Source organism: Prinia subflava, chromosome 3 (assembly GCF_021018805.1).
Source record: "Prinia subflava isolate CZ2003 ecotype Zambia chromosome 3, Cam_Psub_1.2, whole genome shotgun sequence".
NCBI classification, from domain to species: Eukaryota; Metazoa; Chordata; class Aves; order Passeriformes; family Cisticolidae; genus Prinia; species Prinia subflava.
In genome coordinates, this window is record NC_086249.1 from 90,134,839 (window position 1) to 90,149,952 (window position 15,114).

General features: G+C 39.8%; 1 protein-coding gene across 3 annotated transcripts in view; it reads left to right on the top strand.

The window, feature by feature from the left end:
• The window catches only part of GLRA2 (glycine receptor alpha 2), a 122,026-nt gene that overhangs the window by 103,951 nt on the left and 2,961 nt on the right, over positions 1–15,114 (top strand). The gene's annotated exons all lie outside the window — the stretch shown is intronic.

Below are 15,114 nucleotides of genomic sequence, written 5' to 3' on the forward strand. Positions count from 1 at the left end.
TTTTTGGTTTGTCAACCTCCTCACTGTGTTTTCCATGTAGCTTTTTATTCAGCTTTACCTTTCTAGCTGGCAACAGTCTAATTTCTTATCATGGACCCCATAAAACTGGATTCCTATCAGAAATAAGATATATCTCTATTACAGATTATTGTTTTAAATGCTTGCAAACAATTGTTTTTAGCAATGCCTATGGAAAGACATAACACTAAATTTAGATTTTTATTTTCAGGTTTACATTTTAGGAAAACCAGACTTGTCCCCTTTTCAAGATAAACATGCAGCATTATAGTCACAAAGCAAAGGGATTTGGTAGGAACATTTATTTGGATCATTATCCAGACTTTTGAGTGAAATAGCCAGTGTAGCTTTGAAATTCATGAGGCGGTTGTTCAGCAGCTGACCACATCTCTGTGCTGTGGGAAGCTCCATCTGGAGATGGAAACTCCAAGGAGTTTGCCTTGCTGTCCTGTGTTGGGGCTCTGCCTTGCACAGGAAGCTCTGTGTGGCAGCAATATGTCCTTGATGCATCCTCCTGGGCTCTAGGACTTTGCAGCTCAAGGACTTTCTAAACCAGAGGTGGTATTTTTGTGATGAGCAGCCTTTGCTATTTATGGATAGAGCAGTCAGTTCAATGTGATGATTTATGAATTATTAAAATACCTTTCTAAAACTTGCTATGAATTGTTCATATTAGGTCTGCGGCACTTGTGGGACTAGGAGTGTGTATGGCCACTGGAGCCAACAGGAGTGTACATGGAGAGGGAAAAGGGTATTGGAAGTGGAGGAAGATCTTGTGTGAGGTGAATCCAAGAATAGAAATAACCAAAGCTGTGTATCAGATGAAAGCAAACAGGATGACTAATGGTTCTGCAAACTGCAGCGCATATTCACGGTGTTTGGTGGGTATTTATGAGCAAAGTAACCCTGAGTTCAGTGACTGTGCCTGCAAGGAGGGCAGCGTTGAAAGAGAAAGGAGGGGAGGTAGTTGCACTAGTTTTCTTTCCTTATCTGATGTATTTCTGTTCGCACAATTACATGAACAACAGCAGGAATTAAATCAGCACATTTTGGAATTTAGAATAAGACAATTTCATTCTGCCATTGCAGGTTTCTCAGAGGTGGTTGGGGGTGACTGGTGTTCCTTAGCCCATGCAAAGAAGAAAAAGCAATAGGGAAGATTATTTGCTCCCATAATTAAAAACATTTAAGAAAGGAAATCATTAAACACTAAGTCAGTGCTGCTCTTCCAAACCCTCACCTTGGCTTTAGACTTTATGTAAAAGAAATTGATTATCTAGCTGTTGCAGTTCTCTTTTAAAATGTCTTTGAGCACTGTCATTTTGCTCCTTATCTTGAAGATGTCCTAGATTTGTCTGTCATGAACTCTAGTGGAGTCAGTTTTGATTTTTTTGCTGATGGGTTGGTCTTTTATTGTTCTGCCCTTACTGTTACCTGTGCTGGATGTTCATGCAATAGGGACACAAAATGTACTTTTGTCATAGGAACCAAACAGGAGTATGAGGAAAAAGTAATAAAAAGTCCAGAGAGAGTAGCTTTTTTCAGGCACAGAAAATGTTGTCTTGCTTCCTAAATGTAAATACTTCTTTTTTTCAAGTTTGCACAAAGGATGTTTTTCCCCAAATACATGACAGCTCTTTTAAGATGCTCTGGTGCTGTATGCTGCTGTTCTTTGACTTCTAGATATTGGGGATGCCTGTTTATGTTGCCTGTCTCTTATTTACTCTTTGATCTTTGTTCACTTTCCCTTGCGGCTTATATCGTGTTATTTTGTTGTAAAAAATAATCTATTTGAATTTTACTTTTTGATGCATGGAGACTGCTGCTTTTGTCACATTTCTCTGCTTTCCTCTTGTTTTGTGAGTTCTCTTGTGGATATTTGTGTAGCTGGGGTTTAATATCAGACTTATATCAGGACAACAGATCTTTTTCATCAGATGCTATGTTTGAATCTAACAGCTCCTATTTCACGAATATTTTTGAAGCCCATGTGAAGCTTAGTGATGTTTTTATTGCATGTGGCATCCCAGCCAGTGTTCTCAGCACCTTGCTTTTTTTCCTCTCACTGTTGTATGTTCCTTGCTGCTACACCTGACTCGTGTGAGTCTGTCAAATATTTGCCTCCTTTAGCTGTGAAACAAGAACCCCATTCTCCCATGGTGATACCTCATTCATCTGAGGGGAGATAAAAAGGTATTTAGGGGGTACAGGGGTGCCCAAAGGATAATCAGTGTGACATGGTGGGATGTAAATGTTGACCTTTCTTTTACCATAAGTCTTCCCTTCTTGCCTTCTATCTCAAAGTGAAGATGTCTTAGGAATTTGTAACATAAGAATCTGGGGATCTTCTCTGCTGGCAGCTTTCAAACCTTCAAAGGAAAGAGGCTTAGACTTTAACCTCTTTGCATTTTTAAAGCATTACAATTTAGAGGAAGCAGTTGTCGCCTGGACAGTTATTGATTTCTATTCTGTTCTTCAAACTACAAACACAGAATTGTAGGATGGCAGGGAACAGGACCAGAAGAGCCCTTGAGAGCCAGCTGGCAGAACCAGCACCAGGGAGTACACTGGACAATTTACAATTTACAATTTGCTGAAAATATTAATCAGTGATGTTAAACATTCTTCTGTAATGTGTCCAATATACCAGGAGTGAGTTTAAAAGAGATTTGTCAGGGATTGCTCCTAAGGGAGAGTGTGAGCTGAATTATATCTTTTTGTGGATGAGCTGACCCATAGTGAGCATTTCTGATTTACATCCTGTAATTCTCTTTGACTTGCAAGTGCTTCTGGAACAAAGGTGAATAAAAAAGTCTCTGAACAATTATTTACCATTCTGGGCAGGAACAGAGATAGTCTCTGTCTGTCCCAAGAGTGTTTGATTCCCCTTCCTTCTGCAGCAACACAGATTACAGCTGCAGATATGCTGCTGAAATACAGCTACACAAGTTTGCATTTTGTAACTCATGCCAATCTTCTACTGAGATGTCTGCTTTTTGTTTCTGGGATCTCATTCTTTCTAAGCCTCCCTTCACCCTTTAGCCCTTTTTAGAGGCTGTCCCTCACTTTAACTTCTGTCTGGACTGGGGAAACAATTTCTCAACACGTAGATGAGGAGCCAAGATTAATCCAATACTTATTTTGACAGAGATATATAACCCATAAATGCATTATACAGTCTAAAAACAACCTGCTTGAGCAATTAGCTCAGTAATCAGACATTTTAAAACAGTGGCAGAAGAGGAGAGCTATGGATTACGATGCACAATGATTTACATTATTTAATAGAAAAGCATGCAGAATTTTAATTACAATCAGGAGATTTTACATTTGCTGCAAGTACTCATGTGGGTTGCTAATGTGACAACTGTGATACGACGAGGAGGGACCACAAGGCAAGACTTGAAAACTGGCAGATAGGGATACAGAGACTATTTCATGTCAGGCCTGCAAGAGAACACATTTCTGAAATGAATATGGGACAAGAGGGAAGTATTGGATTTCTGTGTGAGGAGCTGACAAGTCAGAGGAACGGCAGCCACATATTATCTGTGACGGTGAAAAGATCACATCACTTACAACCTTTGAAGCAACAGGAAAACTGAACACAGCATCATTTTCTAATGATCTAAGGGAGAACCGTCTCTTTTTTTCCCCCTCCCTGGTTATATATAGCTGTTAGAGAGAGCCCTGCTGAGCGGAAAATGGAGCATATGATCAAGGGCAGTCCAGTGAGTCAATTTACTGACTAATACTGTAGATTATCATGTCAAATATATAGCACCAGCAGTATGAACAATAATGAAACCTAGTTTATTTCTTTCCTGTAAATTGAAATGAAGATGTTATTGGAATTGTCACACCTTGGATATATGATCCAAACTCTCTTAATCATCCAAAACAAATTGCTTTATTCTTTATAGTGACTTTTATTTTAGGATCTGTTCCAAAATTGTCAAGCTGAAACTATCTATTTAAATGTGTCAAACACATTTAAAATATCCTCTAGACCACTGTTCCCTCAAGTGATGGTTCAATGGTCTCACATTTTGAAATGCCTGCTCCCTTCAGACCCAAAGAGGGGATAACTCAACCTTTCATCCTGTGGGAAGAAATCATTCAGCACAGCACCATGCAGAGACACTCTAAATAAACTCCAGTGTCATCAGTAAAACATCCAACTGTGAAGCCAGCAGGGCAAAACACTCGTGGAAACCCCAGAAAGCCATTGAAGAGAGCCTTTCCTTGCCTGGCTTTTTATTTTCCTATGTTTCAGAGTGTCAGTGAGCAATTATGAGGGAGATATTGCCAATATTGTGCAGTATCCTTTGGGTCAAACTGAACAACTCCTGAAGAGAAGTTACAGTTAAGCAACCTGGTAAAAATTCCACTCCAAACAGAAGAAGTTAATTTTAATTTATCTGTACAATATCAGACTTGTGTGTTACTGGTTTCAAAGCTCCAGGTGAAAGTCTGATTGCCTTTGGGTCTGTCAAAATTCGAGTGTGAGCAAAAACTTAGGGAATTAACATTTGAATTGCAAATCACTGCCATTCCTTTGGGGTTAAGAATTATAATTGATGTTATTGATTTCTGAAGTCTTTTGTCTAAGAATAGAGATGAGTAACTGAAGAGACATTTACTAACTGTTTGCTAACAGTAAGTCACAAAGCCCAAATATTGCATGTCTGTTAAATATAATTTCCTGAAACTGGTGAGTAAACTTTTAAGAAATTAGCAGTGTGTTATAAATTTAGCACATATAAGGAAAAGCAGATGGTACTGCTGTGATTGGACATGTCATTGGAGTATTCCAGAGCATGCCAAGTCTTTAATCTATTACTATTTGCATATACTACCACATTGCTCAGTTTTCAGTAGACTACATGTGCTATGCACAAACAACAACTCTTTTTTCTGAGCTTTAAACCTAGAATAAAAATGAAATTCCATTTGCTGGTTTTGCAGCACTCGTGATCCTTTCCCAAAGCCTCCAAAAGGTTCATGTTGCATCTTCTGGGCGGCCAGAACACAGTCACAGATTGCTGCATGGGCCCATGAACTTGGTGATTTCAGCTCCTTGTGCCAGCGATGGGACAGGCTGTGTGTCATTAACAGTTGATCAAATGAGATGCATCACATTTCAAAATGCTTTGTGGTACTGCAAACTCTTTGAGCAATTATCAGCTCTGTGGATATCCAAAAGCAGAAGTCTTTAATTAGAAATAAACAAACAACAACAACAAACCCCAAAACCAAAAACAAACAAACCAACCCAACAACAACACCCTAAATTAAATTCCTGGCTATTAAAAAATAGAGTAACACCTCTCAGTTTAGAGGTAGTCTTGGCAAGGTGGAGTTCTACTTTTATGTCTTGCCTTTCATTGGAGAAAGATAGCTTAGCTTCAAAGAGCAGAAAGGGCCAGGAAGATAGGACTTGAGGAAGGGACTGAATTTTGCAAGTAGAAGGTATAGGCCACATATTAGGAAAACAGTGAGGATGAAGGCATCAGAGAGGAGGTAGGCAAAAAAGGGTCTGGAAATTAGTGAGTCAAAAAGTGCTGGGAAAAAAAAGAGTTTAAAAGAGAAGGGACAGTTACAGAAATAAGGAGACAGGGAGCAAAACATCAAGAGTAGATGTCAGCTTGCCTGTGTTTCGCAGTAGGGGTTCTAAGAACCCATTCATGTTTCCAGCTCAGAGGACAACAAATCAGTTTAGTGCCCACCCATTCTGACTGCACAGCGTGTGTGATGTCCTACTGTGCAGTACTCGGGTTGTCACCAAACACCTCATCTTGTCTGCTCCAGGCAGAATGCTCCTGCCTGGTACTCATGAAGCTCTTGGATGTTCAGTGAAGCAGAAACCTGTGCTGCCAGGTCTCCCTGTCTCTCAGGGTGCTCCTGCTTTCTTTGTTCTTTGGCTTATTGGCCTCTTTTCCAAATACAATCCTTCCCCGGTGTCATCCCTTCTCAAAAGTGGAACCTCAGGGTCAGGAGGTTGTAGGCAGTCACAGTGAGTCCTGACCTCTTCCATGTACCTCATGCCAGGCTTCTCCAGAGCTCTGGCACTGCAAACACCAGTTTAGAATCAAACAGGACATAACAGAAGAAACATACAACATGCACGTCTCAGGACGGCTGCTGGCATAGCAACCCTTTATGGTTGTGTTATCCTTGTGCTCTCTCTTTTAGGTAAATTAATTAAGCATGTCTTCTCCCATTTTCCTTGATCTTCTTGAACAAAACTTGAGTTCAGATAAGCAGCTGAGACCTTCTCCCAAGCATACCTTTCCTAGTGCTGTAGCCATGCTTCCACATTTCATCTGTCTGTACCTCTCAGTACTGACTTCTCTCATACACAGTTAAATCTCTTGTTTCAGGTTATCCTTATATCAGTTTTACCAAGTAATAAAAGGCCATCACTGGGAGATCTGTTGCTGAGTTACTGGCCTGGGCAAATGGTCCTCGTGGAGAAATGCCAGCACCCCACCAAGGAGCCTATTTATGGGCAGAGGGGATTGGGAGGGTTTAATGACCATTGCCTGTGTGTTCTGTATCCTTGCTCCTCAGCACTACTGCAGGGGGAAAGCAAGTGTAAAAGTTAGCATTTTGAGAAGTTATTAAAAATTGATAATTAATAAATTCTCTGGAGAGTGCTCTTATTCTTAAAATAGAACAAAATCATTCTCACTCGGCGAACTTGCACTAATACCTTCAGGGAATACATTAGAGGATTAGATTAAGTAGATGTCCATACCTATATGAAGGTACATATATATCCATGGATGGATGCATGCAGATTCTGTGTGTGTCTGTGTAATACAGTAAAAGAAAAACTATCAAACCCATTTTAAATGAAATATTATTTAATTTCCGTTGTATGCATACTTCCAATGACCTTCTAGAATTTGTGGACTTATTACTTATCAGATGAGAAAAAAAACACCCCAACAATTCCATGTAGAGATTGCACTGTCAAGTTGCTATAGCATTGAATGTCATTGATTTTTACCTCATGATGAATGCTTATTTTCCTGAGAATAAATAATATCATTGTTTTATAGCTCAACCCTCACAGAAGCAAATGAAAAATGAAAATATAGAAGTCTATATGGGTAGTAAATTTCTAATACATTCAAACAGTCGAGATGTTTCTAAGATGCAACAATTTAATTTTGGAAACAAGTTTCAAGGGCAGATAGCTGGCAAATATTTTTTTTTAACTCAGTGATGCTTTGGACCTATTTAAGAATAGCTAGAGAAATCCAGATTGAGATTTTGACTAACAATGGGAAATAAATGATATGGAAAGCCAGGAAGAGTAACTTGTGTAACAGAAGATAAGGAAATAAAATCAACCCCAAAACATTATTTATTGGTATTAAAAACTGATAACTGGAAAAGAAAGACTTGTTCCCTCAGGAAAAAAACCCCACCCCAAACCAAAAACAATGAAACAAACAAAAAATCCCCCACAGCCTCCCCCGACCAAATTTATAAAATTTGCATGTGAACACTTAAGGATTATTCAAATATTCTTGACTATTTTTAGCTACAGAAAATAAATTATTAATGTAATTTGCAATATTTAATTCATTTTGTTCAGTATTTGCATAAATTAAATGCATGAATGTCTGAGAAGGCCCTGGTAAACTCTGTCTGCATTTGCTGGGGTTTGTTCTGGGTGTTTGTTCTGGGTGTTCTGGGTGTATGTTGTAGAAAATGGCTTAAAGGAGAGAATACAACACCACAGAGGCAAAAAGATTTTTCCTCTTCCTTCCCTTTGCCCGTGCCCTTCCTCTGCCCCTTCCTAGCACCAGGCAGGAGACCTCAGCAAGGTGTGGGGGTGCTGCGGGTCCCAGTGCTTAATCCAGGGAGGATGGTGCTTGCAGGGTGGGCTGGGACAAGGAATGGGGGAGCTGAGACATTCAAAAGCCATAAAACATCCCCAGCAGTATATTGCTCTAGAGGGTAATCTGCAGGAATCTGATGGTGGCTGCTGTTTATGGGCCCTGTATGGACATTTTTTAATTTTGGCTGACTGACTGATGAGGCAATCTGCGATGGCACGGGCGGGGCACAGGAGGGGTCTGACAAAGTCTCCTAAGATAGTAACAGTTAAGGAAGAGGCCATTGAGAAATTTCACAAAGGTATGATAAAAATCATCTTCCCCAAAGTATTTAAATCTGAGAAAAGGACTGAGAGCCTGATGGGGAAAATCCTGTGCAGAGGGTAGCTCAGATGTTCCTGTGTGTGGCTGGGGTATTTGAGCATGGGTGCCTCACATGTTGCTGTGGCAGTTCCCCCCTGCCTGTCACCCACCTGGGGACACTGTGTGCCCTTGTCCTGCAATACTGACCCTGCAGCAGGTTCCAGGGAGGGAGAGAACTGAAGTCTGAGGCTCAGGCTTGAACACTGATGAAAGGAGGAAGGTGAGAGTCTGCTCGTCTCTCCTGAAGTAGACATCCTGCAGAAAGCAAGAGAAAATGGAGTAAGTGAATTTTAGGTGCACTTCCATTGGTGTTTTAGGTTTTTGATCTTCTAAAATTTTAGCTAATGTAGCCTTGCTTTACATCATTTAGTTTGATGTGCCCATGAACAGCTATTTCATGTTCTAGCTGAAATAGTCATGTATTTAAACACCAGCTTTGCATTTTACTCAGTCCTGCATGCAGACAGAGTGAGCAGAAGTCAGTTGCCCTTTATCCAACAGATATCTGGTCAGAGCAGATTATCCTTCAAATCTAGGTCACCAACATGTATTTGTCTGATGTAAAACAGAATAATGTGCCATTCCCACTGATAAACTGGCCAACCTCTTCTTTCTTTGGAGAGAGACAGGCAGAAATTACCCAAGAGCAGTCAAGTCTCCAGACTGAGAGAATTCAATATCCAGGCAAATTATATCTGTAAGACTCACAGATCAGTATATCTGGATATTTTAAGTCATTACTTTCATTTAAAATAAAGAGAAACAAGAAACCAAGACTATCAGGAATCAATCTGCTGGGTTTTTAGGAGGAATGGCTCTCTGTCATAACTTTTATGGTGTTTTGTGAAACAGCGGTTCATCTGGTTCTCCCTCTCCTAAAATGAAAAAAATTTTTTTATTATATGTAAAGCTTGAATAAGAAATTTTCATTGCTTGTGTTTGCGAAATTTAGAGACAGAAGCCTTGCTTTACTAAAGAAAACGTTTTTTGTTTTTTTTAGCAAACCACTCACCCTTACCAAGTCTATAATCTTTAATATTAAAATAATTCATGAAAAATTTAGATTCTACTTATAGGTATTTCAAGCCAGGAAAATACTGTTGCTCACAACATGTTTAAATTATGTTACTCTTTCAGTTGGATAATGTTCAATTCCTACTTGAAAAGGGCGAAGCCGCATTAACTACCATTTCATTATTGCATTAACCACAGTTCACTTGCTGTTCTTACAGACTGCGTAAGTAAATCACTCACGCTTCAGAGATTTTTCTGCTGTTTATTGGAGACAGAACATGCTACTAAACACAGGTTTCCAAAATAAACCTAAATTTGTCCATTGGAAACCCTCACCGAAGACAACAATGACCATTTTCTCGTCCATTAATTGTCTATTTATCATACAAGATCTGTTTTACTTAGATTCCATAAGGCATGAGGGTTTAAATGAGAGCAAAAGCAAACCTCAGTGAGCAGGAAAATCGCTGTGTAGAGAGGCAGGAACAGGGTGAACACCACTGTCACATGGAGAATGATGGGTCCTGATGGAGTGTCATCTTGCAGTAGGATTGGCCAGAGATTGTTTATGTTTTTGATTAAACATCTTGGTGAATATTTAAGGAAAACTATATTTAAATCAGATTCTGGGAATCATTTGTTTGGGCAGGATTGAGGTGAGAAGGTGGCAATTTTACATCATTTTCTGCTCCTCTGAAGTCTGGATTAAGAAGAAATGGGAATGACATCTGGCATAGGTGAGCTGAGATCCAGAGCTTTTCAGGCTGTAAGAAATCAAAGAAGTTTGTAAGCATCCTGTGATATCACCTTGCAAACACAGCTTTTCTAAGATGAGGAGATCTCATCTATTTTCCTCTTCCTTACATAAAAAAAAGGTTTTTATCATCCTTGCTGCTCCTCCTTGTATTTTATCTACTTCTGCTCTGTCTTCACTAGGCTTGAATGACCAGAAATACCTCGTGTGTCCAAAAACTGATGGCACTGTGGGTAGATAGAATGGCAGAATGGCATTTTCTGTTTTGTTTGCCCATTTCTTGACTGCTGCTTAGCAGTGAACTAATGTCAGAATCATATATGTGGTAATTTCCCAAACTCACAAAAGAGAAAAAAACCCAAAAACCATTTTGAGCCCACTACCATCTGTGTGTAATTAGGGTTATCTTCTGCAATGCTTTACCTTGCACTTATCAACCCTCTGTTTAATTTACTGCTATTTTGCTACTTAGTCACTCATCTTTTAGAATCCTTCCAGAAAGCCTGGCTTAGCTTTGTCTGCTTTGAATATCCTCTTTCACCTGTGTAACTTCTCTTGGGAGCATTTGTCCCAGCTTATTTGTAACTCAGTTCCTTCTGAGTGTTTCTCACACAGATTCTTAGAGATCCCCTCCTGTGAATTCCCCAGTTATGAAATCGATCTTGTACTCCTAAACTGCAGCATTGCCTTTTAAACAGTTAATCTCTGAAAGGACCTTCCCTCTCATCTCCTCACAATTGAATTGAACTGAATTTTTAAGAGGCTTCTGTGAGGAACCTAAGGGGATTTGAAAGTCCAAATGTGTTTCTCAGCTGAACTATCTTCGTCCACATACTGAGTGACTCCTGAGAACTGAAACCATGTAAGCATGACTGTCTGCAAAACCACACCATGAATTATGTAAAGTACTGAGAGATGGGAGGTGTCTCAAAGTCATAAAGATGATTTAAGAATGAAATCTCCAAAGATATTTTGGTGTCCATTCCCTAATGATTCCATTTTGCATTCAAGTTTGAATTGATTCTGGGTTTCTAACTTTGTGCTTATGAATACAAAAAGGGAAATTTCTCTGATGTTCTCTATCCTACACCCAAAATTAATCATCTGTGTCCTTGAAATTTAATTAAACCAGATAGTCTTTTAAATAGTTTTTCCACCATATGTTGGAAAAAGAGTAGCAAAATTAAAAGAATAAATCACATCAGAGAGTAAATTAAATACACTGTTTGAAGCCAGCCTCTCTCTCATTTTCCTCATTGTTAAAACTGAGTCAGTGGTGACAATAAGCATTTAAAATGATGAGGACAAAGCACTTCAAAATGCACTGTCCAGAAAGCTGAGCATGTAAGGCATTGAATGGGCTAGATTTTCTAAAGTGCTTCCCCATTTCTGACTGCCTTGATGTGAAACTGGTAGTATGAAATAAATTCTAGCCCTGATGCTGTGAAAAAAAAAAAAAAAAAGCTTTACAAAAATGAAAAATGAAAAAAGAAAACCATTTCAGAAGTATAATCCCCACTTATATGTTTCTTACTGTAAAGCTAAGTCAAGAGAATTTAATACTGACAATTTATAAAGCACAAAAAAAATCACTAAATTCATAAAGGGTAATTAAAAATGAGAAAAATATGTAATCCTTGTTAAACGAAAATTGTTTAAAGCCAATACCAAAGCCTGATCATCATGACATCACAAGAATATAGTCATAAACTTATGTTGTTGAAAAAGCATCTATAGAAAGCATTTACCCAAATCTCAGGAAATATAATTAGTTTTCAATGGGTAATTCTTCTAAAATACTCAGGGTGTGAACATGTAAAAGAAAACTATCAGAATAACACTTTCCTCTTGCTGTTAATTTTTTTTCTGTTTCTCATCCTGGTTTATGACTCTTTTCCCTATGCCTTAATCAAAGACAGATGGAGTTGTGACTATTATGTAACACCTAACTTCACATCCCTCTAGATAGATAAAGTTAATAACTTCAATGGTAGCAGATTCTGCCACTCCATTTCATGTCCAATGGCTTCCAGCTGCTCTTTGATTTTGGTTTTAAAATCAGTAAACACATAAATGGTCTGGGATTTATGCAAGTGGGATCCTGTCCAGTTTAAAACAAATATGTTTTAAGCATATTCTGATTAAAATAATGATAGAGATGTCATTTGGACTATTTTATCAGTGACTAAGCTAGTGAACAGGTTGAAGACTGTCAATTCATGAGTGTCCATGGTAGATGTCAGAGGGTATGAACTGAATATGACCTTGGGAATGACGAGTGACTCTGCAGCCCCACCAGAAGGTGGCCAGGTAAGCTGTGCTGTAGTTCACCAACCCTCTAGGTCAAAGGAAGACATAGCCACTACTTAAGGAAAGCACTTAAACTCAGTTCTTCGTCTCGCATTTTGAATTATAATTTTAAAATGGTTCTTTATCAAAGTGTATAAATTGTTTTTTTCTTTCTCTGTGACTATTCCCCAAATCCTTTATATGTAACATGCTGGCAGTGTGTGGCATCAGACCCCGTGGAGCAGATTTGTCTGGGAGAAAGCTTTTTCCTATGATCCACCCCAGAGTGAGCTAACCCACGAGCAGCATGGACAGTGAACTTCCAGAACTCCGGCTGATTCCCCAGCTCCCCTCAGCAATGTGTAGGAAGCCTTTCTGTCCCCTCTGCTTCATTTTGAGTGGAACCAGTTTAGAGCTCAGCAGGCCAAAAGGACACAAGCCCATTTCTGCAGTCTCATGGCCAAAGTATCCTCTTTGCACAGACATGTGGGTCTTGATACCTCCAGGGTTTCATTAACTTTCAGCCCTGCTGGCCAGTTTCACTGGAAAGGGCAGAGATCTCCCCACCCTGAGGCCTTTCAGGGGATGTCTGGCCAGGCAGGAGAGCTCTGATGGGGTCAGGTCTTGTCTGTGAGACCTGGCAGTGCTCGGAGTGCAGGCACACACCAGACTGCAAAGCTCCTTTGGCTCCTGGGGGGATTTTACTGTCAAAAATCCCATGGTGGTCATGGAGCTGTGGCATCTCCAGGGCTGGAGGTGGGGCTGTAAGGACTCTGGCTTTCCTTGCTTCTTGTGGCACTTAAATGATTCCAACAGCTACAGCTTGGCTGTCTCTAGTGCTGTGTTTGTGTAAATGCATATCAGGCATAGTAACAAGGGGGTGTAGCAAGGCAATGCTATTCTCCTTATCGATTATTTAGTCCTTGAAAAAGGTTTTCCTGATAAAGGTAAAAAAAACCTTTCATAAACACACTGGGTTTTTTTGCAAACAGCAAACAGCTCCATGTTGGGAAAACTGTAACAAATTAAACCAGAGGTTTATTAGGGAGAAGGAAATTCAAATCTGTTCAAGCAGAGACGGAAACTGAGCATGTATCACTCATGCCCCAGGTGAATGCTGTACCTCTTGCACCCAGGGTAAATCCAGTCTGGTGTAGTTCTAAACAAAAAACTAACATGGGGACTGGACATGCTTCCCTCTGGCTTTTGTGAGAAAGAAGTGGCACAGACAACTCTCTGGGTGGGAAAAGCAGGGCTCTAAATCCCACTGAGATATAAGTGGCTCCTTACACTTAAGGGTTGGGTGCTGAATACCTAAAAGAATTTCATTTAAACATCCCTGTCCCTAATCTCAGATGGCTTCCCACTCAAAATGCTACAGTGTAAGCTCAAAATAAAGGCTGTGACATTGAAGATGAATTGCTCAGCCCCATGTGACGAAGCTGTGATCCACCAGGGCACAGTGGAAATCAGGACTCTCCAAGCTTGCGTTGAGCTCAGTACATTTTACTCTTCCCACAGATCTCTCAGGAGCAACAGAAATTAAATTTTTTAAAAATGAATGAAGTACATATGGCAACACAGCTGCTGAAAATCTGTTACCCTTTTTAATCACCTCTCATGTCCTGGGCATGCATTTTATCCTTCAAACTCAGTAAAATGAAAAACACTGACAGGAAGGCATCTCCCTCTATTGTTGGGGGACTTGGTAGTGTTATTAAGTCATTAAGTCATGCAAGAAAAGCCTTTTCTAATAAGGTTATCCAGAATTTAGGTCTCAGTAGCTTCATCTTTAAAATACTTTGCATACTTATAATCACTACGACAAGTAGAGTTTTCACAGAGGTACTGCAAACTGCAAATAAATAAAATTGGAAAGGGACAGGAGCATCCTTCTTTTTCTTAATGATGGCGAACTTTGGAAATGAAAAGGTTATAGGCCCTGGATAAGTGCTCAAACAGCCTTGCAGTGACGCAATTTTCCACCTGCTTATGGATGCACTGTAGAATAGACCTTCATGCTGAAGTGACAGGGTCTCCAAAGCACAGTTTACTGCCTGCCCTCCTTCCATAAGCACTCAGAGTGACTGTTTCTCATTTGGTAGCCTTGAATCACACTGCTGCTAATTCGCCTTTGCGTGTCAGCTCCAAGGTAAGGAGAGCAAGTTTGGTGATATATTCAATTCCAGTCCTGGAGCTGGGGAGAGAGAAAAATGCTACTATTGAAAGAGGTTCTTCTGTGAAGGAGCAGTGATTTACATCCTGAATAGGTGCAAATTATCCTTCCTTCCCACCTCCAAGTTCAGCCAATATACTCATTATTCAATATCTTGCTGCTGTGATGCATTTTTTTCCTGCAGTTTTTGATTTTCTGTTAAATTCAGAAGGTTGTGGTTCGGTAAGAGATATGAGGGGCTATTTCCAGTGAGGGATTGGGCTCCTTATCAGCCCAAAAAATGGTCATTTTTAGTCAACAGTGAAGCATCTGTCGGTCAAAGAAAAGGTCTTTAACTAGAACAAGCTCTTGAACTTAAAATTCATCCCGGCTGGAATGAAAAAGAATAGACCTGCTTTGTCTGCTGGTTTTGAATCCTTCATGGAGAGCTGCCAGCGACTGTTAACTTGTGTATTATTGTTCTATAAGACAGGAGAAACATCAGGGAGAATTTACCAGCACAGTCACAAGCCTTTCATCACACAGTTATCATAGTGATAAAGTTCAGTGGTAGTTACTCACCTCTCCAAAAACAAATATCACCCACTCAGACAAGAGAGAATGGATTTCTGCAGCTACATTAGCTCGTGCTACTGCACCTGACTCCC